At 46.4% G+C, this 14,088-nt stretch overlaps 1 protein-coding gene across 1 annotated transcript in view; it reads left to right on the forward strand.

The window, feature by feature from the left end:
- Positions 1 to 14,088, forward strand: part of SMAD3 (SMAD family member 3) — an 80,225-nt gene that overhangs the window by 16,661 nt on the left and 49,476 nt on the right. The gene's annotated exons all lie outside the window — the stretch shown is intronic.

Raw genomic sequence — 14,088 nt, forward strand, 5'->3', positions numbered from 1 at the left:
TTCTGCACTGTTAACATGTTCAAGTCACCTTGAGACTTTGGTAAAGAGAGAATAAATTTGAATACGCACACATTGCAGGTTGATATTAAAATGTATGGCGTCAGCAGATAGAGAGCTAGGCTTAGATTGCGGTGAACTGGGTTCGAATCCATGTGAGCAATGCCATTGTGTGAGATGGTGGGTTGGATCCAGATTAGAATTTCCATAAATCATAGAATCATAGAAGAGTTGGAAGGGGCCGTACAGGCCATCTAGTCCAAGAAGAAGGAGAGTTGGTTTTTATATGCCGATTTTCTCTACCACTTAAGGGAGACTCAAACCGGCTTACAATCACCTTCCCTTCCTCTCCCCGCAACAGACACCCTGTGAGGTGGGTGGGGCTGAGAGAGCTCTAAGAGAACTGTGACTAGCCCAAGGTCACCCAGCTGGCTTCATGTATAAGAGTGGGGAAACAAATCTGGTCCACCAGATTAGCTTCCGCAGCTCATGTGGAGGAGTGGGGAATCAAACCTGGTTCTCCAGATCAGAGTCCACCGCTCCAAACCACTGCTCTTAACCACTACACCACATTGGCCCTTGAAGAAGAGAGTTCTGTCTGACTGCTGCTGACACCTGGTATCAGACTTCTTCCAAAAGAGCTTACAGGCATAACATCCCCGCATCCCTGGAGCATGGCAGTCCGCAGGTAGGCTGTGCCATGTGATGCGAACAGGGGCTGGGTCCCTATTTTGGATATGTCCAGCTTCAGTAAGTGCCAACTCAGAATCCTGAGAAATCCAGTGGTCAGCTTGCGTGTTCCAAAGCTATATGGGCTTGCAAAATACATGCGTTGACAACATGGCAACCATGTGTATTGGGAGGATCTGTGGTGTAGTGGTTTGGAGTGGTGGACTCTGATCTGGAGAACTGGGTTTAATTCCCTACTCCTCCACATGAGTGGTGGACTCTAATCTGGAGAACTGGGTTTGATTCCCCACTCCTAATACACAAAGCCAGGTTGGTGACCTCGGGCTAGTCACAGCTCTCTCAGCCTCACCTACCTCACAGGGTGTCTGTTGTGGGGAGGGGAAGGGAAGGTGATTGTACGCCGGTTTGATTTTGCCTTAAGTGGTAGAGAAAGTCAGCATATAAAAACCAACTCTTCTTCTTCTCCTTCTTGGTTGCCCAGCTCTCAAGACTCATGGATGTTTATGTCTGAGAAAGACTCTGGTGCGTTGAATTTGAGACCAGTTGGACTTTAAAAAATAAACGAAAGTATTTTTCATTTTCACATAAGCAGGGTGGGGTAGTTTGTTTTTCCTAGGTGGGTTCAGGAGGAGGGCTGTTTTGACTTTCTAAGCAACGTTGATGCTTTTTGCCCCGAGGACACCAGCTTGTCTGAGCAAGCATAGTGTGCTGTGTAATCATTTTGATAGTTCTGCGGGGGTTTTGGCTTGCGAAGAGGCTTGCCTTCAGCTTACGCAGTGCACATTGTACTAACAAATACTTTATAATTATTTGAAATACACGTTACAGGTGCTTAACAAAGCAAACATCATCAACAACAACAAAATCGCCTCCAGCCTGTATCAGCGAGGGGTCGGATTCCCCAGGCGGCCCGCAGAACCCGTTTCAGCAAAGCGGGCTAATATTTGCTGGCGCTCTCTGAGTAAATTCTGGTCATGAACCAGAGCTTTGCTTGATGCGGATGCTCAATTTCTGTATTCTCAGAGCAAAGTGTTTAAACAGCCCTGACTAGATAGATGTCAGCCTCTCTCCTTTCCAGACATGGCCTTACTCCGCAGGGTGTGATCCTGACATTGGTGACTTGCAGGGACTTTGCATACAAGGCCTGCTCTTGTGGACTCTGGAAGAACAGTGAATAAAAGTCTCCAGGCTTTTTGAAAGTGCACAAGAAATACCAAAGTGCGTGATGAAGTTGCCAGGACACCAGTAATAATAATAATATTTATTATTATTGTCAATTGACCAGTCTCACGTAAAATTCCAAGGTCTAAAAACATTCACGCTACCATCAACCAAGAAGTACAAACGCGGGAACGAGTACTGCAGGACACCAGTATCAAAAGTGAGCTGTTTCGTTTTGTTAAGTAAAATGGAAAGCTGTCACAATAGACATTTTTAACAGAGGTCCAAAGAGTTTTTCCCTCTTTTGGACAGACGTTTCTCCAGTTTACAGAATGCCCTCTTTGCTGAATCACAGGTCACTCTGTTGCAGTGGATTTCAAACTTTCTGAAGTGGAACCTACTTCTAAACTTTTCAGTAACTCTATGCAGCTCTAACCTGGATCGCCTAGGGCAGTCCAATCTCATCAGATCTTGGAAGCTAAGCAGGGTTGGCCCTGATTGGTACTTGGATGGGAGTCCACCAGGGAAGTCCAGGGTTGCTACACAGAGACAGGCAATGGCAAACCACCTGTTTGTCTCTTGCTTTGAAAACCCTGTGGGGTTGCCATAAGTTGGCTGCAGCGACTGCACTTTCCACCACTAAGGAAGTACACAGGGTCTTTACACAGAGGCAGGCAATGGCAAACCACCTCTGAATGTCTTTTGCCCTGACCTGGATGGTCCAGGCTAGCCTGATTGCATCAGATCTTTGAATCTAAGCAGGGTTGGCCCTGGTTAGTACTTGGATGGGACCAGGGAAATCCAGGTTCGCTACACAGAGGCAGGCAATGGCAAACCACCTCTGAATGTCTCTTGCCTTGAAAACCCTACAGGCTTGCCATAAGTCAGCCACCACTTGACGACACTTTACTCCACTAACATTTCTCCCTTCCCAGGTCTAAAACAAGGGGAATCTAATATCTGTTAATGCTGAACAATTTTTTGCCTTATTTTTCATGTTTCATATTTTTAAATCTATTGTAATACTGAGCAACAGACTTATTTCGTGGCCATTTTGCACATTCTGGCGAGGAAAATCCAAAGTTGCCAACAAGCCTCCCAAATCACCTTGGTGGCCCTCTCTTCCTCATCCTCTCCCAACCTTGCGATCCACCTGCAAGAGAGTTTGCTTTTGTGTCCCAGTCTTTGCTTTGGGACTCACTGCCCTACTGGTCCAATCTTTGCAGTGTCTGACCTGTGTTGGATCAAACTGGGTTGTGTGGTTTTTCTGCTCTTCTAGTAACAATTTCTTGCTTCACTCTGACTGGACAGCTTTGGAGTATAGTTCCATTAAAAAAAACTTTTCCTGCTAAGTGAAAATATGGGGTTCATTCACACCACACATTTCTGTTAGCATTCTCCTGCTAATTTCAGTGATGACTGTGCAAATACTAAATCAATATTTGCGGTGGTGGTCTTAAGGAATGGAACGATTTTGAGTTGATGCTGCTGTGGATTTTGTGGGGCTTAAAATATTTGCCCAGAAAGTGTCTCTCTGCTCAGGAATAATCTCATTCCTGGCTAAATGAAACCTACTCATTCAGGGGTATTATACCACTGGGGAAAAATGAAGGATGGTTGTGGTGTCCAGAGGGCATCTGCCTTTTTGTTCTTGGAGGTGGATGTCTGGTGGTGTTTGGGCTGATCTGGCAGGGCGGCGGTTCTTTTCTTGTTTATTGTTCTGAGCAGGTGAGAAATTGGAGGGGGGAGAAGAAGAAGAAGAGTTGGTTTTTATATGCCGACTTTCTCTACCACTTAAGGAAGAATCAAAGCGGCTTACAATCACCTTCCCTTCCCCTCCCCACAACAGACACCCCCTGAGGTAGGTGGGGCTGAGAGAGCTCTAAGAGAACTGTGACTAGCCCAAGGTCACCCAGCTGGCTTCGTGTGTAGGAGCAGGGATTAGCATTCACCAGATTAGCGTCCACTGCCCATGTGGAGGAGGGGGGAACCAAACCCATTCCTCCAGATCATAGTCCACTGCTCCAAACCACCGCTCTTAACCACTACACCACGCTGGCTCTCCAGGAGCGTAAGTACAACAGAAGACCTCCCCAGGGAGACTGCAGAGAGAGTCCTCACCACTCCGTTTTATGACGTTGCTGAGCTACGAACGAGCAATGCCCATCTGGGGTTGCCGCCAAACATGTTGGGACACCATCACAGTTTACGCCGTTATGGAGGCAGCCAGGCCTGCCACAACGACCATGTCAGTTTAAATTAGATTTGACAATGGTTTCCAACTGGTTTCCTTCCCGCAGTCGGGAGCGGGTTGTGAATTCTTTGTTAAACGTTCTGTGTCATTTCAAAGAGGAGCTCTTGGGTTGAGAGCTGAACAGGCTTGCAAGAGGCTTAAGGTTATCGGGCAGACTCGGCCTTTACTCCACTTTCCGCTCTCTGTTCCCTCCCTGCTCAAAGCTCCCCCCACCCTCCATTGACTGGTTTCTACGAGGTTGGGGTTCAGCAGAGGCAATTTAAAAAAATTGAAAACGCTTAAGATCAGCCCCCCTTTTTTATACTTCATTTGTAGTCATAGACCATCAAATATCCCAAAAATTGTAATTAAATATATACATAGTTATGAACTGATAATACAAAAGATAAAGATGTAGCGGAGATTGAAAACTGGAATAAAAGGATAAAATCCTCCAAAGTATACGTAAAACAGTAGAGATTCTAATACCCCTCCCCAATATTGACTAAATGCAGTTAGTGGAATATGCACTGGAAACGGGGGGTGGGGAGAGGCATTGAACACCGAGGTCTGCCCTTGACTCAGAACGGGTTTCCCATCCTTCTGAGTTCACAATCCTGAACATTCATATTGTCTTACCTCATAGTATTATTTCCCGGCCAGCGTGAACAAAACTCAAAAAAGCTGAGGCCGTGGGGATTATGACTCGATTAGGATATTCCTTTTGTGCCCTCGGTAAAATAGAGAGTGTATTAATCATCTCGTGACACCGCTAGGAAAACCTTTCCAGCTGGTGGCTTTTGCTAGGACGGATTGACTAGCAGATGGCGTCCCAGGAAGCTTCAATTACCTGACAGCTGACCCTATTTGCCAAGCTATTAATTGTCATTTTGGGGTGAGCGCAAGAGTGATGAGGGTCTCAGAAGGTCTCTTGAATCCTCAAACCATTCCTGCAAGGGAGGCCATTGTTATTGGCTTGACAGAGGGGGGCAGAGTTGTTGCTCTTGCACTTATTTATTTATATCCCACTTTTCTCAAAGCGGCTCAGAACCTTGTTCTTCCCCCTTCCATTCTCTCTCAACAACAACCCTGTGGGCTAGGCCATAAGAAAAGCCAGGCTGGATCAGACAAAGGCCCATTAAGTCCAGCAGTCTGTTCACACAGCAGCCAGGCTGAGAGGTTGTGACGGGCCCAAGATCACTCAGCGAGCTTCCATGGCAGAAGTGGGGATTCGAATTCGGGTCGCCCAAAGTCCTAGTCGGCCACTCTGTCCACCGTGCCACATGGGCTCTCCAGTTGAGACAGTGGCTTGTTATAGAACAACAAAAAAGGGAGGAAAAACGCAACCATATATGTAGACAGAGCTTCAAAGGTTGAGCTACAAACTATACAATATAACAAAATAATTACATTTATTGCAAGGTGTACACAGTAAAATGGCTAAAAACACAGGGCCTGGAATACGGGCTGCATATAAAAATCAGTTATAAAATTCTTATGCACCGTTGATATATCAAACAATGTAAATGACTGATGCTTGACCAGATGCGATTCAGCCTTCCTCAATGATCATGCATACATAAAATTATTTTTTAAAAAAACACATCTGGAAATAAGTTTTATCTAATATTTTGTGTGGCTTGATGTGGATTCTTAACCCAAATTGTGGGTCTTGCCAAATGGACGGTTGCTCACACAATCTGATGCATAATGAGCAATGCTTCTGGATGTGCATACATCAACCTGTGACAGCCCACCTTTCACGGATCAGCGCCAGGACGTGATCCCCAGAGTTGCCATTGGTGCGGCTGCTTGGATCCTTCCCTTTTTGCTGGATCCAGCACAGCCGCGCTGCCAGGTTCTGGAGTCATGGCTCAGCAGTGGTGTTACATTACACTAACAAATGTGGATTTAATCAGAGGTAACAGGATGGATCTAGAGAATCCTGTTATTTGCATTAAGTGTGTTTCTATTTCCAGACTTTCTCATATTACAAGCTGTTCTCCCTCCCTCCCCTGCCTTTTTCTTTTTTGCTCTTACCACATGAAAACAACTTTACTAGATTAGACCAGGGATATTCAAAGTGTGCACTTCTCTTTTGGTTGACAGTGAAGTGCATACTCTGAATGTAATGTGTCCAGAAATAATTATTTTAACTACACTCCTTGGATGTGCGCTTATACATTTCTACACAGAGTCTAGCAACACTTAACTAGGATTCTACTTTATAATACACACTCGGGCTGACACTAAATGATTATATTTGTATTTGAAATTTTATGTGTGCAAAATATATTGTATTAGACCACTGAAGAAGGTCTGAGGGGCAAAACACGTTTGGCATGTGGTTTTAGACTTTCAACCCTGTTTCTGCTGCCGTATGGGCTTGTTTTTAATACATGCATAAGCGCTTTATTATAAATATATTTAATTGTTCCATTTAGGACTTTTTTCACCCAACCTTTTGGTTCCCTGAGTTAGACCAATACTGTGTTTCTAGCAGTGGCCAGCAAGATGATGATGATGATGATGATGATTATGACACATGCAAACAGAACGTCGGTTGTTCCCCACTATCTCTCTTTCAAAGGTATGCTACCTCTGTACATAGATGTTCCATTCCATGAAGGTAGCACAGTGGTCTCATTGCAAGTGGGTTTGAAGACTGGAGTCTTAAAAACCTCCTTTTACAGTGTGTCACAACAGCATTGGCATTGCAATTTGGGAAACTCAGTCACCTGCTCCCCCCCGCCCGGTATTCAGAGGAAGGTTTATCCAACACAAACCAACAGCCGTATCCCTTCTGAGGAATGTCTTTTGCACTGCCCTGTATATGCCTTGCTGTGGAAACTTGCACCCCACCAACCTCCAGAGGTGAGATTGGGAGTAGTGATATAACTTTCAAGACACCGTCATCCCAGGATGGACACCATAGCATTTCCCCAGCTCAAGCCTGCACAAAGTTTTGTGTTTGGCAAAACTTCTGTGGTTGTGTAGGGCGAAAAAGACCATACATCTCTATAGTCATCAGAACAGAGAATCATTAGAATCATAGAGTTGGAAGGGGCCATACAGGCCATCTAGTCCAACCCCCTGCTCAATGCAGGATCATCCTAGAGAATCCCTGACAAGTGTTTGTCCGGCCTCTGCATAAAGACTGCCAGTGAGGGGGAGCTCACCACCTCCCTAGGTAGCTGATTCCACTGTCAGACAACTCTTACTGTGAAAAAATGTTCGTAATATCTGGCCGGTACCTTTCTGCCTGCAATTTAAACCCATTATTGCGAGTCCTATCCTCTGCTGCCAACAGGAACAGCTCCCTGCCCTCCTCTAAGTGACAGCCCTTCAAATACTTCAAGAGAGCAATCATGTTCCCCCCTCAACCTCCTCTTCTCCAGACTAAACATTCCCAATTCCCTGCTGGTTATGTGTTTCATGAAGATTTAGTAGATGGCATCAACTAAAAATGTAAAGAATAAGAACATACGGACAGCCCTGCTGGATCAGACCAGTGAGGGTCTATGTAGTCCAGCATCCTGTCTCTCACAGTAGCCTCTGGAGTTAGGGCACAGAGTAAGGAGGTTCTCTTTAGTCACCGTGGCTAGTAACCACCATTAGACCTGTCCTCTATAAATCAGCCTAGTCCCCTTTGAAAGCTGTCTACTGGGAATTCCACATTTTAATCACTCGGCTGAATAAAATATTTCCTTTTGTTCCTTGTCTCCATCCTGAATCTACCACCCATCAGCTTCATTGGATGCCCTCAAGTTCTTTGGGAGAGGGAGAATAAGTTCTCTCTGTCAACTCTCTCCACTCTGTGCATAATTTTATAAACCTCTATCATGTCCCCTGTTAGTTGTCTCTAAACTGAAAAGTTCCAGACTCTTCCACCTTTCCTCACAGGGAAGGTGCTCCACCCACCCACTCCCCGGTCATCTTGGTTGCCCTCTTCTGTACTTTTTCCAGCTCTGCGATGTTCTTTTGAGATGCGGTGACTGGCCACAGTATTCCAGGTGAAGCCCCCCTACAGATCTACACAGGGCCATTAGAATATTGGCCATTTTATTTCCAATCCTTTTTCTAATGATTCACAACAGAGTTTGCCTTTTTCATCACTGCAGCAGGCTGGCTTGACACCGGCTACTACGACCCCTTGACCTTTTTTCCTTTGGGTCTCAGCAAGTTCAGATCCAATTAGCATATACTTGAAGTGGGGATTTTTTGTTCCAGTGTGCATCACCTTACACCTGTGCGTGTGTGTGCCTTCAAGTCGGTTGACTTACGGCGACCCCGTAGGGTTTTCAAAGCAAGAGGCGTTCAGAGGTGGTTTGCCCTTGCCTACCTCTGTGTGAGCTGAGAGAGTTCGGAGAGAACTGTGACTGGCCCAAGGTCACCCAACAGGCTTCATGTGGAGGAGCGGGGGAATCGAACCCGGTTCTCCAGATTAGAGTCCGTTGCTGTTAACCACCACACTGACTCAACCTTACACTTACCAACACTGAATTAGCTGGGCAAGCAGGGTATAGCAAGCATGACACAAAACCAATTGAATAGTAAATGGCAAGCGTGCCTCTGACATCTTACATTGTCTCTTTGTGATGGATTTTAATTGTTGCAGGCCTCTTTGGGGGTCACACATGTAGCTGCTTTATACTGAATCAGACCCTCGGTCCATCAAAGTCAGTATTGTCCACTCAGACCAACAGTGGCTCTCCAGGGTCTCAGGCAGAGGTCTTTCATATTACTACTTGCCTTTAACTGGAGATGCCGGGGATTGAACCTGGGACCTTCTAAATGCCAAGCAGATACTCTTGACATTGAGCCACGGTTCCTCCCCTCTTGACACCAAACTCCTCTCCAGGGTTATTAAATTAGTAGTGTTACCATAAGTCAGAAGCAACTTGATAACACACGCAGAACTCTTTGTGTGCCCATTTTGGCTGCAAAGGCAAGTATAAATACAGTAAATAGTTAACTGGTTTCAGCCCCAGTGTGGTCTCCTTCCAAAGAGGCCGTTCTCCAAGTTGCAGCTGTTTGTATTTTATCTTCCTGCTCCTCAGAGGGGGGGGGGCTTTCTTCCAGCTGCGTCCCTCCGTTCTCTGTGCTCTGTCCAAGGACAGGGTATCAGCTCGAGCAGCACTGTAAGAAACAGTTTACTGGGGGAGGGGTGAACATGGACCAGCTGTGGATAGAAAATGGAGACTCGTGCCTCTCCCAGTTCTCCTTGCGTGGGGCTGGCTGGAGTTTTTCTCCTCTGCTGCCTGTGGCAGGATGCCAAAGTGGTTTTCTCTGGCCCAGGTCATGCTAACCGAGTTAAAGGAGCCATCTTGGGATTGCCTCCCGTGATCCCCAGCCTCCACCCTGGATAGTCGTTTAAGAATAGAAGTCAATCATGCATTCATGTTCTTGTGTTTTAGGAAACTACACATGTTGCAGAGAGAGCTGAAGCCTCTGCAGAAGATTAATGGCCCACCAAAAGCAGGCTTTTCCTGCACATAAGCAAGCAAAATTTCTCATCTCGGAACCAAATAAGAAAAGACCCAGGCCCATCAAGTCCAGCAGTCTGTTCACGCAGTGGCCAACCAGGTGCCTCTAGGAAGCCCACAAAAATGCAGCAGCATTGTCCTGCCTGTGTTCCACAGCACCTAATAGGCCTGCTCCTCTGATCCTGGAGAGAATAGGTATGCATCATGACTAGTATCCATTTATGGCTAGTAGCCATGAATACCCCTCTCCTCCATGAACATGTCCACTCCCCTCTTCAAGGCTTCCAAGTTGGGAACCATCACCACATCCTGGGGCAGGGAGTTCCACAATTTAACTATGCATTATGTGAAGAAATAGTTCCTTTTATCAGTTTTGAATCTTTCACCCTCCAGCTTCAGCAGATGACCCTGCGTTCTAGTATTAAGAGAGAGGGAGAAAAGCTTCTCCCTGTCCACTCTCTCCATAGCATGCATAATTTTATAGACCTCTATCATATCTCCCCCTAACCGCCTGTTTTCCAAGCTAAACAGCCCTAAGCGTTTTAACCTCTCCTCTAGTTGCTCTAAGCCCCCTGATCATTTTTGTTGAACGTAGACAGGCGGGAGTTTGTTCTGGGTTCTAGTGTTTCCACCACCCCCTTCCTTGGCCGTTCTTCAATTTGCTTTACCTATGGAGGGGAGTTACATTTGCATTGGTGCTATAACCATATTTAATGTGAAAAAATATCGCTCCCAGAAGTGGAGTTTAGTGTCAAGGATTCAGCAGGTTTGCACACTGTTTATGACACACTTGGATTAGTGCACAATGCCACTCCGAAGGTGAAGCAAACATGAGCCTGAGGCATGCTCCTAATCTCCTAACCAGAGCGAGGAAGGGTTATGTTTTTACTGGGTTATATTTTTACTGGGCCTCTGGGGGAATAATATTGAGCATTGATATAGTATATCTCCCACTACCACTGGTATTTGAAACCAAAGTTCAAAGGGGGTGTTGAGGGTTTGCATCATGGTTAACATTAATCCTGGTTTTTCGTCGGCACTGGCTAGTCCTTGGATGCAAGACCACCAAGGAAGCCCAAGGTTGCTACGCAGAGGCAGGCAATGGCAAACCACCTCTGAGAGCCAGCGTGGTGTAGTGGTTAAAAGCGGTGGTTTGGAGCGGTGGACTCTGATCTGGAGAACTGGGTTTGTTTCCCCACTCCTCCACATGAAGCCAGCTGGGTGACCTTGGGCTAGTCACAGTTCTCTTAGAGCTCTTTCAGCCCCACCTACCTCACCGGGCGTCTGGGGAGGGGAAGGGGATTGTAAGCCGGTTTGATTCTTCCTTAAGTGGTAGAGAAAGTTGGCATATAAAAACCAACTCTTCTTCTTCCTCTTCTGTATGTCTTTTGCTCTGCCTTCCATGACCCAGGCTAGCTCGAGCGCATCAGATCTTGGAAGCTAGGCAAAGTCAGCCCTGGTTGGTACTTGGATGGGAGACCACTGAGGAATTCGGGGTCCCCATAAGTCGGCTGCCTCCTGACGGCATTTTCCACCGTTGGCACAGACTGGGCCTTGGGCAACTGGTTGAAAGTTATCCCCTGGAGGCTGGTGTCATTTGTGGACGCGAAGTGAAACAGGAGGGTGGAAGATTGAAGCAGAGATGCCGCACCCTTGCCAAGCCTGCCCTGGAGGAGCAGTTCGTACCCTTGCCAGGCCTGGGTCTCCCTTGTGGGACGGGCCCCCTCGTAGCACAAGCGGCTGTTCTGCAGAAAGGCGCTTTGGTGAGGAAGAGCCGGGCCAGTTGATTGCAGGCTCTCTTTCAGGTGCTGCCTTATCATCATTGTTAGCTGGATATGCGAAGATCTCTCCTCAAGGCCTGCGGGAAGCCGGGAAGGGAAGCCGAATCCTTTCAAAGGGGCGCCTGTTTGTTCAGCGCTCGGAATGCAGAGGCGTGTTTCAGCTTGGGCATGTGGCTGTTTGTTTAGTTTGCGGTTCCTTACTGTGGGCTGAATGATAAGGGTCCTTTAAAAAAGCATTTTTCTGGATTTTCTGCACAATAGCTAATGCAATATTTTTCTTGTCCTGTCATGCAATATTTTTCTTTTTTGCTGTTGATGGTGGGTGGTCAGACCCTGTCAGCACAAGTTGTAAGGGCCAAATTCATATATATGTGAGGGGCAATTTAATTTATTTAGAGGTGTTTTTAAAAAAATTGCCATGACCTGGGTCATCCAGGTCAGCTCGAACTCAATCATAGAATTGGAAGGGACTATAGAGGCCATCTAGTTCAACCCCTTGCCTGCTTAATGCAGGAACAGCATAGAGCATCCCTGACAAGGGCTTGTCCAGCCTCTGCTTAAAGACTGCAGGTGAGGGGGAGCCTCAACACCTCCCTAGGCAGCCGATTCCACCGTTGAACAACTCTTACTGTAAAAAAACGTTTTCCTAATATACAGCCGGTACCTTTCCACCCGCAATTTAAACCCATTATTGTGAGTCCTATCCTTTGCTGGCAACAGGAACAGTTTCCTGCCCTCCTCTAAGTGACAGCCCTTCAGATACTTAAAGAGAGCAATGCTGTCCCCCCTCAACCTCCTCTTCTCCACACTAAACATTCCCAACTCCCTCAGCCTTTCCTCGCAGGGCTTGGTCTCCAGGCCCCTGCTCATCCTTGTCACTCTCCTCTGCTCCCGCTCCATTCTGTTCACATCCTTTTTGAAGCGATATTTCCAGAACTGGACAAAATACTCCATGTGTGGCCTGACCAATGCAGTGTACAGCAGAACTAGGACATCTTGCGATTTGGATGTTATGCCTCTGTTGATACACCCCAAGATCGCATTAGCCTTTTTAGTCGCTGCATCACACCGGCTGCTCATAATTAATTTATGGTCCACCTGTACCCCAAGATCCTGTTCACACACACTGCTACCCAGAAGTGTATCCCTCATTCAGTATGTGTGTTCCTCATTTTTGTTAGCTGGCCGTTTCCTGTGCAAAGGTTCCAACCAGACTCGATTTAGAAATGATAAATGGCAAAGGAGGCCTTGTGTATGTCTGTCCTATTTTATTGTTATTGTTTGCTTCATTTATACCCTGCCTTTCTCCCCAATGGGAATCCAAAGTGGCTTACAACATTCTCCTCTCCACCATTTTATCCTCACAACAACCCTGTGAGGTAGGTTAGGCTAAGAGTATATGACTGGCTAAAGGAAGAAAATAGATTCCTTTGAAATGTGGTGTTGAAGGAGAGTGTTATGGATACTGTGGACTGCCAAAAAACCAAATCAGTGGGTTCAGATCAAATCAAGCCTGAACTGACTCTAGAAGCTAAAATGACTAAACTGAGGCTATCGTATTTTGGTCACGTTATGAGACGACAAGAGTCACTGGAAAAGACAGTCATGCTAGGAAAAGTTGAGGGCAGCAGGAAAAGAGGAAGACCCAACAAGAGATGGATTGGTTCAATAAAGGAAGCCACAGCCCTCAATTTGCAAGATCTGAGCAAGGCTGTCAAAGATAGGACGTTTTGGAGGACATTGATTCATAGGGTCGCCATGAGTCGGAAGCGACTTGATGGCACTTAACACACACAAAGTCACCCAGCAAGCCTCCATGGCAGAATGAAGATTTTATTTATTTATTTATTTATTTAGTGTTCACATTTATAGCCTGCCCTCATTCCCAGCAAAGGCTGTACACAGGGCGGGTAACAACCTTTAAAATACATAAATCCATAAAACAATAATTAAAAACCTCATATTAAAACCGTAAACCAGATGGCCTTAAACCAACTCAGATGCCACAGTGTAACTGGGTTACAGCAAGTCAACCCCCCACAGGTGCCAAGAGGGGGGGGGAAGGATGGGGAGGCCAGTAATGATGGATAAACCTGCAGCTGCCCTCAGTTGTAGACCTGGCAGAATAGCTCCGTTTTACAGGCGCTGCGGAACCCCTTAAGTTTCCGCGGGGCCCTGATGTCACTCAGCAAGGGCCGAAAAGAAAGAAAGAAAGGTTTTTATATGCCTACTTTCTCTACCACTTTAGGGAGAATCCAGCTGGCTTACAATCACCTTCCCTTCCCCTCCCCACAGCAGGCACGCTGTGAGGTAGGTGGGGCTGAGAGAGCTGTGACTAGCCCAAGGTCACCCCGCTGGTTTCGTGTGGAGGAGTGGGGAAACAAATCCAGTCCACCAGATTAGCCTCCGCTGCTCATGTGGAGGAGTGGGGAATCAAACCCAGTTCTCCAGATCAGAGTCCACCGCTCCAAACCACCACTCTTAACCACTACGCCACGAAAGGAAGGAAGAATTAGAATACAACTTGAGCTGCATGCAATAAGCACAGCAAACCAAGTAAACCAAGTTTAATGTCAGAATATGGGCATTTCCCCAGAGAGATTCATCTGCCCCCTTCTGTTGCCATCTTCTGCCAGCTGGTGAAGACTTCTTTGTGTTGTTTGGCATTATTCCCTCAGCGATCCCGCCTTCCTGACTAATGTTTTAATTGCTGTTTTTGTGTCCTTGTACATATTTTCAC

The sequence above is a fragment of the Euleptes europaea genome, chromosome 20 (assembly GCF_029931775.1).
Source record: "Euleptes europaea isolate rEulEur1 chromosome 20, rEulEur1.hap1, whole genome shotgun sequence".
Taxonomy (NCBI): domain Eukaryota; kingdom Metazoa; phylum Chordata; class Lepidosauria; order Squamata; family Sphaerodactylidae; genus Euleptes; species Euleptes europaea.